Source organism: Chelonoidis abingdonii, chromosome 1 (assembly GCF_003597395.2).
Source record: "Chelonoidis abingdonii isolate Lonesome George chromosome 1, CheloAbing_2.0, whole genome shotgun sequence".
NCBI classification, from domain to species: Eukaryota; Metazoa; Chordata; order Testudines; family Testudinidae; genus Chelonoidis; species Chelonoidis abingdonii.
Genome location: NC_133769.1, coordinates 234,565,420 through 234,581,712, shown reverse-complemented (window position 1 = coordinate 234,581,712; position 16,293 = coordinate 234,565,420). Strand labels below are relative to the sequence as shown.

The 16,293-nt window shown below is 41.6% G+C and overlaps 1 protein-coding gene across 7 annotated transcripts in view; it reads left to right on the top strand.

The window, feature by feature from the left end:
- FRMPD4 (FERM and PDZ domain containing 4) overlaps positions 1-16,293 on the top strand; it is a 497,083-nt gene that overhangs the window by 359,054 nt on the left and 121,736 nt on the right. The window lies entirely within an intron of this gene.

The following is a 16,293-nucleotide window of genomic DNA, read 5'->3' as shown; positions in this document are numbered from 1 at the left end:
AGTGAATGGCCCAATGTCTACTGTAAGTCACAGCTTTGAGAGCTCTTGGTTTCTGAGTGAAGTTCATAGTGTTGATTTTAACCTGTAATGCCCTAACTGGTTCAAGTATCAGAGGGGTAGCCATGTTAGTCTGGATCTGTAAAAGCTGCAAAGAATCCTGTGGCACCTTATGGACTAACAGACATTTTGGAGCATGAGCTTTCGTGGGCGAATACCCACTTCGTCAGAGCATGACGAAAGCTCATGCTCCAAAATGTCTGTTAGTCTATAACATGCCACAGGATTCTTTGCTGCTCTAACTGGTTCAGGATCTGGTTATCAGAGAGCTTGCCTGTTTTCTTACATTATCTTTCCAGAATTGAGAACAGCAGAGATACTCAAGCTGGGATTAAAGGAAAAGGGCTGCTGATGTGGCATCTTGGTGGGTTCTGTGGGTGTCCCCCAATCTGGAGTTTGTTTCCCAGATTGGTTGCTATAGGCAAGACAGATTATCCTATTGGACTTAAAAGCCCACCCCCTTCTTCTGAGCATTTGAGTACAAGATAGATGGAGGGTGTCCCTGCCAGCAGGTATATGGGATCTTGGGGAGCAATTACCACACAGGTGGGGTGCAAAATAAACTTTATTAAGAAAATGCAAAAAACAGGGAAAATTCAATAGTGAGGGGATATGGGGTTTGTTAAGGTAGCGATTGGGGAGGGTTTCTTTTAGCAATGTATGAGGGGTCTTCAATAGTGGGGTACACTACAGTGGACCAATTAACACTGAAGTATAAAGTAACAGTAGCTAACATTCTATATAACAAGGTGGGTCACAGCAGCATGAGCCAACTAACAGTTATGGAAAATGTGGTAAGTAACAACTCTAGGTAAAAATGGCTGTCACAGTGGTAAAATGTAAATGGTGAGGTGGGTTAGAAGAAATAAGGATAACAATGGGTTTTATGCTAGACTTCAGTAATACAATTGAGGTTTGGGTAAAGAGATGGCAGGAAGGGATTAAAAAGGAGAGAGAGAGAGAGAAAGAGCTTCAGAGACAGAGAGCAGCAGGCTGCAAGGTTTAAACAGCGAGAGCAGAGGAGATTTAAATTCGGCTGCAAGTTTAAATTAGCAGAGAGATGAGGGTATGGGGTGACTGACAGAAGCTCGGGGGGGCAGCAGAAACAGACGTTAACCACAACTATACAGAACACAGCAAAATCTTACTCTATGACCTTAACTTAACCAAGACATACACAATATTAGCCAAGTAACAGAACACATGCAACATCTTCTTAAACCTAACTTCAGAACAACATACAAACAATTCTCATAAAACCTAACTTAACCACAGCTATGCTGGTTGGTTAAGTCTGCGGTTGTGGGGAACGAGAGAGAGCAGCTAAGATAATGAAATAAAGTCTAGAGAATTTCACAGAATTTCACAGGGGATTCTTACCAGCCCCAAGGGAACAGCAGAGGAAAGCAGCAAAATCTCAGAAGCGGGTATACGTCAATAAATCAGGAGATCTCTCAGGCAGCAATTCGGACTTCGTGGGGGGGGGGTTCAAAAAACGGGGGTACGCTCAAAAGAAAACGATGAGCGGAGAAAGGAACCCCCAGAAACCCCTGGCTGATCAGACCAGGCAGCAGCTTGCCAGGAACCTTTCTGAGGTCTGATACGAAATGTTCTGGTTTTAAGGGAATAGGCCAGTTCCACCAGTACTTATTGCTTGGCTCAGAGGCAGGGGCAGAGAAAGAGAAACACAAAGCAGGGTGAGCACAGAGACTGTCTGCAGAGTCCTGTTTACAATAGGTGACTCAGAAGCACATGAGGGCTATGACTCATGCCAGACTTAAAAAACAATAGGCCTTGGCAACTGGAATGGCACCCTACACTGAGCCCTGGTTTAACAGGTGCTAACAAGGACTACCCTTGAACAGGGCGTTCCACTTAGCACAATTGGCCATTCCTTTGAGGAAGGGCAATGGTCTGCTAACCTTTAAGGGACCCTCCCTTGAGAAGGGCTGGCCCTGCAACACTACAGTCGGGAGGGGAGGCCACAGGAGAACAAAAACAAAATGGAGTATGTGGACAGCTGTAAGAGACAAAATGGAATAGGGAGATAGCTGTAACAGACAGAGGGATGTGGAACTGGGTGAGAGGAATTTGAGTAGACTGTAAACTCTTTGGGGCCAGGGGCTCTCTCTCTTCTTCACGCAGCAGCTAGAACAGTGGGGGCCTGATCCCTGGCTAGGCACTACTGAAATACACATTTTAAAAAACCTTGATGGTTTTATACTTGCATATTGTGAAATGTAATGTGTTGTAAATGTTCCCAGTGAAGTGGATGGATGTTTGTTATAAAGATGAGTAAATAAAACTCTCCACTGGCCCAATATGATCCTTATTCCCACCCCCACCCCCCACAGGCCTAATGTCAATCTATGTACAATAGCTTGAAGGGCACAACAGTTATATCCTTTTCAAAGAAAGTTGCTAACTGCTTTATGGAGGAAGTTGACACAGAAAATCATTTAGTTGCATTGTGTTAAAGGACAGACAATGATCTATCAGGAAAATTTAATTAACAAACACATTTCCCTCTATATCCCAATTTTAATTTTCACATGACAGCTCTATTGGACAAACTTACCTCCTTCCAGTACAATATGTCATTCCAGGTTTTTTAAATTTTGTTCTCTATGATCATTTGCCAGGGAGAAGTTGAGGCAGGTTAGTAGTCAGGAACAGTAACCCTGTCTATTTGTACACTTTGAATGAGCAAAGGGTGGGGGGGGGTCCCTTCGTCTTTCCTTCCCACCCTTTCCAAAATAGGAAGTAACAAAAAGAAGAAGAAATGCTGAGACTCTCAGCTCTGCATTTTAGGGATTACTACAAAATCTCGGTAATTTCTGTAGCAGGTAAATATATTCCATGCAGGTTTTGTTGCCTCTATATCCCTTTTATTTAATGTTAAACCGCTACTGTAAAGTGGCCAAACTATAAAGAGCTCTTTCTCTCACTTGCTTTACTTCACTGCATTAACAAAACTTCTTTGCGAAAGCATTGTATTTTCATAAGCTTCTCTGTCCATGAGTCTCCAGAGAGAAGAATATATACAGTGTCTGTGGAATAAGAGACAGCTCACTGCACTGAACTAGATTCTTTCCCTATATGTGTGTGAGTGATATGCATAACTGAATGCTTTCTTACAGGTCTGTTTTGCTCTTAGTCAGAGCTGAAATAAAGAGGCTGAGTCCAGCGAGCTGCATTTAACAAAACTGTACAGCAGTTTATGCCACATAATATCTAAACCTTTAAAACCCATGAGTTATGGATAGATTGTAGCAGTTCTAATATTAGGCTGCTTCTTCTCAACACAGGGTGAGAGTAAATATAAACATTTATGTTGCTACTCACACATCACTTAAGCAGAGAAATAGAGTGGCCTTGCAAGAAAGTGGTGGATGACATGATCAGTCCTTTCCTTGTTACTAATCACTATCAGCATAGTGCCTAGGAGCCCAAGTCATGGAGCTGACCCCAGTATGACAGGCTCTCTACAAACAGAAAGCAAAAAGATTATCCCTGCCCCCCAATGTATTTCTCGCTCTCTCTCTCTATATATATATATTCCCCTCTCTCCTGCCCAACAAAAAAAGTTATAAAGATGAGTAAATAAAACCCTCCACTGGCCCAATATGATCCTTATTCCCCCAGGCCTAATTTCAGTGTATATACAATACCTTGAGGGAACCCACCTACCTTTGACTCAAGGTTTCTAGTCTGCATGTCCCAATGACAAACTATAAAAAGATGAAAAGGATGGAAATAAGCAGTTTAGTCATTCAATAGCCCACCTCTATACCTGCTCATCCATTCCCTTTCTCAATGAGGAGACTAAATTTAATTATTAAAGTGTGAAACAAAGGGAATTTCTTTAAGTACCAGCTAATAATGTCTCTACTACACACACCTGAGAGACTACCCTGTGTGATTCAGCCACAGTTTCAGTTAGTTGAGATACAAGAAAGAAGGGGTTGCCAGTGGGGCATTTTCTATGAGGGCTCTTGGCTCTGGAGCTTGCTTTTCACTGAGATCTGAAATAGACTAAAACTGTTGATATTTAGGGCACACTGCAAACCCCATCTATGTGCTAAGTCTTTGGCAGACAGCTGGGGCTGTGGGTGGAATGGGATTAGAATAGAGAGGTGTACCTTTTTTGCTTTCTTAAGTTATTAGCTGGAAAATTCATTTGCATTCTGTGGTGTGCTTGCTGGATTACTTTGTGGATTGTCATTATAAATAATTATGAGAGAGCCTGTCTTTTGTGCTTAAAACAAAAAAAAAAATATGAAGGTACAATTAGTAGGGCTGTCGAGCAATTAAAAAATTAATTGCAATTAATCGCATGGTTAAAAAAATTAATCATGATTCATCGCACTGAATACCATTTACTTAAACATTTTTGAATGTTTTCCACATTTTCAAATATATTGATTTAAATTACAACACAGAATACAAAGTGTACCATGCTTACCTTATATTTATTTTGATTATAAATATTTACGCTATAAAAACAAAACAAAAGAAACAGTATATTTCAATTCAATGCAAGTACTGTAGTACAATCTTCTTATCATGAAAGTTGAATTTACAGATGTAGAATTATGAACAAAAAATAACTGCATTCAAAAATAAAACAGTGTAAAATTTTAGAGCGTACAAGTCCACTCAGTCCTACTTCTTGTTCAGCCTATCGCTCAAACAAGTTTGTTTACATTTGTAGGTGATAATGCTGCCTGCTTCTTGTTTGCAATGTCACCAGAAAGTGAGAACAAGTGTTTGCATAACATTGTTGTAACTGGTTTTGCAAGATATTTATGCCCCAGATATGCTGAACATTTGTATTCCCCTTTCATGCTTCAGCCACCATTCCAAAGGACAGGAGTCCATGCTGCTGGCGGGTTGTCAAGGCTGATTCTTCACTCTGGCACTTCGAGTGCAGAAAGTGGGGGCCTGCAAGGATTCTAAAAATTAATACTGGCCACTCCAGGCTTGTATTAACTTCACAAGATTACAGCTTCTCTCTGACCTTGGATGGGTATGTGCTGCCACCATTCAAGTGCAGAACCCCTTTGAGAGCCCAGGAAGGCACACTTGGGAATTCCTTCCTGTTGGGTACCCTCAAGCCCTTTCACCCTACTCCGGGGAAGAGCTGCGAAAGGAAAAAAAAAATAAGGAAATCAGCTGTTGCCACCAGCTAATTAAACAAAATGTGCACAAACCTCTTAAACAAAAATCCAACTCTGTTCTTAAAAAAGGTAAATTGTATTAATAAAAAAAAAGGAAAATACATCTGGGAACTCAGGCTATTGCTAGATTTTAAAAGAGCACTACAAGGATTAAACATCAAGAATAGCTTTCTTGAGGTCCAGCTTAAAGGTTACAAGCAAAACAAAAGCACCTGGGGTTAGCACAGAGGAATCCACAAGCCATAATGAAATAAAAAGGGATAAACCTAATTGCATCTTCCTAGACATTTCCTGATCTACTTACGTATCTGGGGGTTTAAATTAGTAGTTTCTAGGTACGATACTGGTGATTTTTTCCTACTTGGCCCAAGCTTCTTACAGCATAGCTGTTGTCCTGTCTGCCTGTCCCCAGGAGAACATCAACAGACAACAAAAGGGGAGTCTTTTTTTTCAAGTTTAAAAGTTCTAGTCTTCCCATTGGCTTTCTTGACCAGGTGCCCACTCACTTCCTTTTACCAATGCATAGCAGTGAGACTTTTTAACCCTTTTCAGATAGAGAAAGTAGAAAACAGCTACTTGGAGGAATTTTATAGCTACTGGCTGGCTGGGTGGCCATAAAAGAGAGCTTACCCCTCACCCTCTTCATTTATCACACGGGTTCTGCTCGATAACTATGCGAAGTTGTGTGGACTAACTCATGTTCATTTTCATCATCTGAGTCAGATGCCACCAGCAGAAGGTTGATTTTCTTTTTTGGTGGTTTGGGTTCTGTAGTTTCCGCATCAGAGTGTTGCTCTTTTAAGACTCCTGAAAGTATGCTCTACACCTCTTCCCTCTCAGATTTTGGAAGGCACTTCAGATTCTTAAACCTTGGGTCGAGTGCTGTGCTATCTTTAGAAATCTCACATTATTGCCTTTGCGTTTTGTCAAATCTTCAGTGAAAATGTTTTTAAAATGAACAACATGTGCTGGATCATCATCTGAGATGGCTATTCCATGAAATATATGGCAGAATGTGGGTAAAACAAAGCAGGAGATGTACAATTGTCTTCCAAGGAGTTCAGTCACAAATTTAATTAATGCTTGTTTTTTTTTACAAATGTCATCACCATGGAAGCATGTCCTCTGGAGTGGTGACTGAAGCATGAAGGGGCATATAAATATTTAGTATATCTGTCATATAAATACCTTACAAAAGTGCCATGCGTACACCTGTTCTCACTTTCAAGTGACATTGTAAATAAGAAGCGAGCAGCATTATCTCTCATAATTGTAAACAGACTTGTTTCTCTTAGTAATTGGCTGAACAAGAAGTAGAACTGAATGGACTTGTACGTGCTAAAGTTTTATACTGTTTTGTTTTTTAGTGTAATTACATAACAAATCTACATTTTGTACTTTCGCGATAAAGAAGTTGAACTACGGTACTTGTATGAGGTGAATTGAAAAATATTTGTTTTGTTATTTTACAGTGCAAGTATTTGTAACCAGAAATACCATAAGATGAGCTGGGTATGCTTTTTATTCTCTGTTGTAACTGAAATGAATATATTTGAGAATGTAGAAAGATATCCAAAAATACTTAATAAATTTCAATTGGTATTCTGTTGTTTAGCAGTCCGATTAAAATGGCAATTAATCATGATTAATTTTAATCACAATTAATCTTTTGAGTTAATCATATGAGTTAACTGCAATTAATCGACAGCCCTAATTATTAGTAATATTGTTAATTTTCCACATTCTACTTTCATTGTGGGTGTTTTTTCCTCTCCAAATCCTATTTACAGTAATAGAAGCTACATTGATAAGTCTCTCACATATATGGTAACAGACAGTATTTCAGTCATGTGCTTAGGCTATACCAGATGTGGCAATGTGGTCTGATGGGTATTCTCTAGGGTATGGCTACACTGGCACTTCACAGCGCTGCAACTTTCGCGCTCAGGGGTGTGAAAAAACACCCCCCTGAGCGCTGCAAGATGCAGCGCTGTAAAGCCTCAGTGTAATCAGGGTGGCAGCGCTGGGAGCGCGGCTCCCAGCGCTGCATGCTACACCCGTAGAGGATGTGGTTTACATGCAGCGCTGGGAGAGCTCTCTCCCAGTGCTGCCGCTCTGACTACACTCACACTTCAAAGCGCTGCCACGGCAGCGCTGCGGGAGCGCTGCCACGGCAGAGCTTTGAAATTCCAAGTGTAGCCATACCCTAATGTGGTGTGCTCCACATTTTCTTATTGCAACAGACACATTCACCATGCTGTTAGGGCACCCTCGTTCCGTGTTTACAGAGATAGCAACTTGCCTCTAAAAGCAAGTTTGATCTCACCTGAACAGTCTCTAGTGAGGAGCTTGCATATTCTAATCAGCACATCAGAAGCCAGGACCTCATTTGAGGTTTTTCTCTTTTGTCTTGCTCTGCTGGTCAAGTGAATTCTTCACCATGGATTGGACATATCAATTCCTTATTCTTGCTGACAGAGAAATGCTCAAGGGCTTCATTGATGGCCCATTTCCACTTGATATGCAGAGCTTGGGTAGGCACAAGTAGATGGATTACTGTTTTTCCACTTAGAATGAAACCTGTCAGAAGCAGGACAAATACGAATTGCTCATTCCATTTTGGTGTGGACTGTTTCAACCCCAATTAATTTACTGTATATTTTCAGTTCAGAAATCCTCTAGCCTTTTTCTCCCCTTTGTCTTAGGAGTTGCATTCCACTAGGCTCAGCAACAGGATTCACTGATGCATGTAAAGAAGGTGGCAGGAAACTAAGTTTCAGCTCATTTTTAAAAGGGCCTCAATTAGTTTTTTAATCAAAAGGTAAACAAACACCTTTCATGGAAAAGCTCCAGTGTAGTTTAAATCATAATCCAGTAAGTGCCAACAGCGCCTATTTTTAGAACTTGTAATAATTCTGCTTCTAAACAGAAACTGCTGTACAAGCCTTCATTAAATGGTTATTCTGTGGGCCTATCTAGACCAGGAGAATGATCTGTCAGCTCTCTCTATCCATAAGACTAATTGTCAAGGCCACATAGAAAGCCTCGGATTCTTCTCTCACGTACAGCATGTCAAATGAAGAGTAACTCCTGATGTCAGTGAAGTTAGTCTGATGTATGTGAGGGAAGAAACAAGCCAAGAAACAATATGCAGCAGCCCAACACCTCGGCAGGAGGGACTACCAAGAACGTACCACTGTTAGGGGTTAAGTTAACACCTCGTTCAAACTGCTGTGTGAATGTGCCCTTCATTTTAGATCATTCCTAAGGGGCCAAGTCTACACTTAAAATGCTGCACCAATGCAGCTGTGCCGCTGTAACATTTTAATGAAGAGACTCTAAGCTGATGGGACAAAAATCTCTTGTTGGCAAAGTTAATCCACCTTGCAGTATCAAGGTCAGTGGGAGAAGCCTTCTCACCAACATAGTGCTGTCTACACCAACTCTTAGTTCCGTATAGCTGCGTTGTGCATGGGTGTGGATTTTTCCATATGTAACTTTGACATAGTTATACCGAACTAATTCTGTAAGGTAGACCTGCCCTTAGAGTCTGCCCAGAAATGAACACCATGTGGTAGGGGTGGTTTTGTGACCAGGTGTGCTGGGGAGGGCTGTCTGTGTGAGAGAACATACACAAACTCAGAATAGACCCAGCAGAAGCAAAAAGCAAGAAAGCCAAGCCAGTGCCCAGTGAGCGCAGTGTGACCCTGGGAAAAGCTAGAGAGAGCATTTCCAAGTCTCTCTTAGCTAAAAAGACTTAGGACTGTACATTAAGAAACTGTTTCTTTTGTTCTTGGTTCCTCCTGCATTTGGAGGAGGGGGACTTTTTGTACGTTCTTTGTAAATAAACAAGATTGAATCAAAGAAAATACCAGACTCCATCCATCTCTATTTCCAACTGGAACATCCCTAGGGTTCTGAATTTTGGATATCTGCTTGGGTCAAAAAGAGGCAATGCTACACTCCATTTGCCTCCAGGTCCAATTAGAGCCTTCAATGGACAGAGCTGCTTGGATGTGTCAGAGAAGGAGTGACACCAATACAGTGGTCACTATGAAAATCAGCATTGCCAACTGTTTACTTCACCATGCTTGACTCTCCATTCTGGCTATATATGTCAACAGGTGAACACTGTTACTGAAGGAGAGATGAGTGGATTGATGTTTTCCGGCAATCCCATGTAGCTGGCAGAATCAAGGGTGCAAGTGAACAGCATTTTTCTGATACTAATGTTTTAGATTTTGAAAAATTAGATGTTTTATATTCATCCCTTGTGGAAAAGTCAGTTTAATTGAGGTGGTTCTCTATGAAATTCAAAGGGATGGTTCAAAAATGCCATAGCATTTCCCCCCTTAAGCAAGTTGAGGCAGCATGACTTCCTATTCTCTGTTACCACCTCTCCTGTTATGCATAGCTCCTTCCCTCCCTGGAGAGTCTCTTGGCAGGATTTGGCAGGAAAGTCTCGTCCCACCTACCCATCCCTGTTTGTCCCTTTTCTCCTTTATCCCTCAGTGCCACTGAAAAGTACTATGTCACTTCCATTATGTGGCTTGTACCCCAGGTGTCTTAAGGCAGTGAGCCAGGCTCAAACTTTAAATACACAGAGGCCTGAAAATGTTTGAGTGTAACTTGAGAGAAAAACAAACACCTCCGAAGGCCAAGTTCTTAGACAACAAAACAAAATTCAAGCAAACAGCTGCTAATTTATGGATGTAGTTTGAATGTGAAGTAGGGCTTATTTCCAAATCCTTTCGTGATTTGAGTCTTAACAGATTGCACAACTGCTTACCTTCCTAAGGCAGCATTTAGAAGGAAGCTCTAATATATTTAATATCCTATCATCAACAACAAAGTGGTACCTGTCATTATAAAAATATCTGCAATAGCAGAATGTCTCTACCAATACCTGCCTGAAAATGAGGGTAAAACACTGCATTTTTCCCTTTCAGGTCAGTAATCATGGAGGTTCTCTTTGTTAGGATTTTGTTTCACTTTATCTTGCTCTGGGGTATACATCACATGGGAATTGGAGGAGGAGGAGAAAGAGGCTGGAAAATGTTTGTGCATGTCAGATTTCACTGTATCCAATTTCATGAAAAAGCTGCCGACGACTTCTGAAACCAGCAAAACCTTTCTTTCTAATTACATTTTCACCATATGCTCATCCAGATGGCTTATATTGACATGTTCTGTAGCGTTATAAATGACCTTGCTTTAGAGAATTTAACCACTGAAGAAGCTTATGAAAAAATAGAATTGACACTGACAGAAAAATGATCAGAATCTTTTCTTTCTAGGACAATTCTTCCAATTATTTCTTGTATCTGTGGTATTGACCCAGACTCTCACACAGTTAGTCAACTTTTGTCAGGCATCACCGTTCATTGCAACAGTGGAAATACAGGATCGGGGTTTTATTGACGTCTAGACGTTAACTCCTTCATGAACTGATTAAAATGCGTTAGTTTCTAAAAAGAAATTCTGCAATTCCAATTGTGAATTACCTTCATCTTTACTGGACAGTAGAAGACAGTGGAAGAGTGTATGCAGCCACCAGATTCTCTTTCAGTAGCAGTCACTTTACTTAACAGCCTATCTAAATATTTTAATATCTTTTCCAGTGTTCCTGTTGCCAGGAGAAAAATAAGCAAGCTTGATACATATTTGTTGAGCGCATTTAACTGCCTTAATTCTAAACAACGTGCATGGAATCTCAGAGTATAAATTAACTTAGAGAAAAAGCACATGTGAGGGTACAAGGGATTGGGAAAAGGGATATAGAGTGTCTCATCTCAAGGTTATTAGTTTAAAATAGACCAGGATGATAGTGACCACAAGTTGCAACCATCTAGTTTTTTAGGTAGTCTTTGTGAAATGAGTTTGATGGTCTTATTCCAGCTCTCAGCCACCATAATTGGCTTTAATTGTCATCATTGCTATGGCAGTCTCAGCAGAGAAGGCAAGGACTGAATGGGTATATAGGCAATGTCAAGCAGTGTTGCCATGTCTCACAGTTTTATCCCAAGTCTTAAGATATCAAGTATTTGGAGGTTTTACTTGACACCGCAGCTTCTGGAGATGAGGGATTATGTACAAATCACAGCTTTCAGCTAAAAAAAATTCTGGCACTCAGCAAAAGAAAGCTCAAAAATGTAATCTGAGAACACTCTCATGGGTCAAAATGCAGGAAGAAAATAAAATGAACCCTAAACTTATTATTTTGAAAAAAATCTCAGAATTAAACCAATCTCTGGATTTTGGAAGGCATGACTCATTATTTTTTAATGTTTGAGGCTGGCAGTTTCTCTTCTGTCCTTTACCCTATACCGAAGTACATTGCAAGGGCATTGTGCAGTGTATCTAGGACTGTATCTGCATTGCAATCTAGAGGTGTGATTGCAACCTATGTAGATCAATCTAGCTCAGTTGTGTCCACACCTGCTGCAGTCACACCTCTGAATTCAGCATAGACATACCTTAAATGTGAATAAATTTTGCTCTTTATGCCTGTCAGTCTGGCAGCTTTTGTATGTGGTAAATTCACAAGAAGTTTTTAAAAAATTTAAATAAAAGAAAATATAATTTAGCCGAGCCTCAGTAAATTAAAGTTTGTTTGGAAATATATAAGGATTTGATCAATCCACCTCTTTTTCTTACAGACCATTCCATTTTTTTTCATTAGTCAGACACCCACAAAATACTAACTTTGACTCAACCTCTGACTTAGATATTATTCATTCAAGCTAAGATTTTCCAAAGGGTTTAAGGTACCAACTTCTTCTGTATGTCAATGAGAAAATTACAGCCTTAATCAATAATACACAGCCCTGATCTTTTAATTCATAAAAATGAGGTTTCTACAGTCACCGTTGAACAATATGGATACCGTTGTAACCAGGACAGGAAGTCTTTCTGCTGGAAAATCCTACCTCCATTCCAATCCAATTGCCAGTCACTCAGTAATCCAAGAGATCTGACATTTCTGTAGATTCTCTCTCTCCTTTCAGTTATTGAAACGGACTACATCTGCCAAATTTCAAGGCAAAAACTATATTAATAAGGAGTTGAAATTGAGAGTACAGATCAGTAATTTAACAAAACCTACATTAAGTGATGTTGTAATTATCCCAAACCAAGCATTATAAACCCATGAAATTCATTGTTCAGATTAAATTAAAAAGAATTCCAAACGTGCTGAAGTATGAAAAGGCACAAATGAGGTGTACAAACAACTTTAGCTCTGGGCTGTAGTGACATGCGATGGGGTACGACTCACCACGGCGGCACCTCCTACTGGGAATTAGCTCTGCACCCTCTTCTGGTGATGTCTCATCCACCAGCACCTCTGCTCCTGGACTCATGTCACTCCCAGGACCATGGCGTCCCCTTTATGACACTGCCCTCCGGCTATGCCATGCTCCATGTTCTCCCCTTCCAGGAGACCTACAATCTCTGCCCAACCATTTCCTCCAGTGGCAACTGCCGTCCATTGTCCTGGGGCCACTTTCCAAGCAGCTCCAGCACCCTCTTCTGCCCTTACCTCGGGGCCTCAGCTTGCAGGCCCTAGCAGCCAGCCTGGAGCTCTCTCTGGCTCCCCAGTCCCTGCTTGCAGCACTGAATTGTCTCAGGTACTGGGGCTTCTTCCCCCCGCTAGGAGCCTGGTCTTCTCCCCTCAGATTCTAGTCAGCTACTGAACTCTGCTCTGCCTGCAGCCCTTCTTATATGGGCCTGCCAGATCATGATTTGCTACTCCTCTCAGCCCCTTTCTAATTGTCTGCCTCTGGCACAGCCTCCCTAGGGCTGCTTTTAACTCCTTTTCTGCCAGTGAGAGCCCCATCACGTGACACTGTGCAATAACCATATGATTATGATTACTGAATGTTAGTAACTGTAGTCACAGATTATATTAAATTTGTCAAGACACATTAGAATTGTTTTCTCTCTGGGTACCATTGCAGGATATAGATAAAGTTGTTGGGGCGTCTTAACTATGCATTTCCACAATAGCGTGCATGATAATTACAATATCCCTGTAATGTATTTTACCCTAAAATTACTGATACATATTCTCAATCTGAACTCCATTTTAACTAGTTTTTGTCTGGGAATTTCTTTGGGTATTTTTGTGGTTTAAAATTAAAAATTTCATTCATGGACCTCAAAGAGAATATTCCTATGTAAGATGTCTAATGAGTGGCAGATATTGCTTAAAAAAATGTAAACACTTATGGCCAGGCACTTGAGTATGCTCTGGCTGTTTTATGCCACTTTGAAGCAGTGCAAACCAAGTGGAGCATACTGGCCAGTTAAACTGGGTTTGCAGTTTCTTTGCAAAGCTGCTGGAGTACTCCCACCCCAGGTTTCCCCTCCCTCTTCTAATTTCCCCCTTCCTGTCACACCTCACTACATTCCCCTGTGCACATGCACACACACCAGTTTTTACCTTCCTTTTAAACCCCCACATTCTTCTGTGTGCATGCACACATGTGCGTACGCGCACACACACACAGACAAGCTCCTTCCCTCGTTCCTCCCTGTGATGAAGTTTCCTCACCATTCATGGCACCTCCTCCTGGCCATACTGGGGATTATCTCTGCCAGATACTGCACCCTCCTCAGCAGACTCTCTATCCATCTTCTCAGTCTGTAGCCTCTCATGCTCTTGGAGTGGCAGCCTCTTGTGCTCACGGAGCAGAGGGCCCATGGCTTGGCCCTCCAACAGGTCTTTAAGGCCCTCTCCTTCCAGGGAAATCACAGTCCCTCTGGACCAGCTGCTCAGCAGACGTTGCTAACGCCTAGTGCCACTACCCAGTGGCTGGTAGAACCCAAGCCTGCCCTCTGCACTGGGTTCCAGCCCAGGGAACCTATAACTTGTAGCCAACACGTGTACTGTCCTTGCAGCTGTTTCCCTGGGCCTCTTCCTATGCACCTGGCTCCCCTCTCTCTTTGGGTTTGCCAGCCCACTCTCTGTCTTCTCAGGGATCAGAGAGGTAGCCGTGTTAGTCTGTAACAGCAAAAACAACGAGGAGTCCTTGTGGCACCTTAGAGACTAACAAATTTATTTTGGCATAAGCTTTCGTGGGCTAGAACCCACTTCATCAAATGCATGGAGTGGAAAATACAGGAGCAGGTATAAATACATGAAAAGATGGGAGTTGCCTTATGAAGTGAAGGTCAGTCTAGACAAGACAATTCAATTAATAGCAGGATACCAAGGGAGGAAAAATAACTTTTGAACTAACAGTAGGGGGAAATAGTATGGCGAAAATTAGGTTTAGATTTTGTAATGACCCAACCACTCGTTGTCTTTATTCAGGTATGTTCATGGATGTGAATTTGGCAGGGCTCTAACTGTGGTGCTACAACTAGCACCTCAATATTGAGCAGATTGGAAGAGGAAAAGTGTCTGTGTCAACACCTGCCAGCTGTCACAAAGCTTTGAGTAGTCATCTTATCTCTAATAGGGGTCTGTCCTAGGGAAACCCCACCTGGAGCACCCTCCCTCAGTAGGCCATGGCACAACAGGTATACCTGCCTCAGTTTCCCTTCTTCGGAGTCCCCAGTAACTCCGCTGGAAGCATTCTTTACCCAGACAGTCACCCCAGGCTTTCTGCTCGATGCATTGCAATCCACTCTTCCTAGGGGGAATCCCCACATTCTCTCTGGAGGGAATTCATTCTCACGAGGAAAGCCTCCTTACTCCCCCTGTCCCTCAGCCCTCTTCATTCCTCTGGCTCCAGCTTTACAGCATGGAGATGTCAGTGTATACGCCCCGCTGCTGCTCCCCTGCCTTCAGCTTTTCCCAGGAACCTCCTACAGGGACCTCCCACAGTCTCCTGATCTCTGGCATCACTAAAGTGCCCTTTCCTTAGTTCCTTCAAGGACATCCTCCCTCTGCATTCCAGATGCCCTCTCTTAAAACTCAGTTAGGAAATAGCTGAGGAATCACAGGTGCACTGACCTTTTCCTCCTTAAAGGGCCAGTGCCACCCTGTGAAAGAGTCATATACATTCATCTTGCTGTTCACCTGTAATCCTTCTGGATAAGGTTCCTATATACAGGAGTGTTCTGTATAGCCATTTGTGGAAGTGTAAATTGTGGTGACTTATTAGATGATATTTTGTAGGTGGATAGCCTTAAAAAAAAATCACTAAAACAGGCTGCGCTCCTCAAAATCATGATTGACTGCTCCCTGCTGATATTCTGTTTTAGGCTTTGGATACTAGATACTGTGCTGCCACTGGGGATTCTTAAGATACGGTGGTGCAAAGGATGGAACCATGCATCAAAGAGCACAGCTGCTCCTTTGAACAGCCCCTGTTCCTGTTGTAGGAATTTGTTATCTGGGATTCTACAGCTGACACCATTTTCTCCTTATTCAATGCAGACTAAATGCTAGAGTACCTGGGGACCTAAATATACAAATGCAGAAAAGGACAGCAATCCTGAAAGGCTAGTATTTTTCCAAGGCTCAGGCACTGGCTTCCAAATCACTCACTTATTCACCATTTTGTAAATACTTCAATGTATTGATGGCAGCCTCAAATGATGAAGAACCTGTTACAGAAATGAAGGCTACAATCACCAGGAGAAAATGATTAGACATAGGATTTTAACATAATTTAGAGGAGAATGTTGTAGGGTTTTCAACTGAGAGATAAAGAAAAACAAAGGGAAGATGTTTGAAACCTCATGATCACTACCCAAGTGCAGTTTAAAATGTTAAATAGGCAAGCTTCTGAAATGTCAGTATCCTCTAAAACAGGATCTTGATTAAAGACAAGAGCTTTGGAAACCCAAATCAATAGCTGGAATTGATTCTGGGGAACCTAAAGATACTGACATAAGTGCTATATTTCAACCATTATAATCAAAATAGATGGCAGATTTTCTAAACATCTCATAAAAATTGACCCAATATCAATAGAAAAATGTTACAAGATTCTCAAGGGTGTGGGCCGGTTGTTACTAACATTGCTTCATGTATTGGAAAAGAGGGAAATTACAGGCTGAATTTATTCATTGTCATAGTTCCCAGGCCACAAGGGGCCATTGT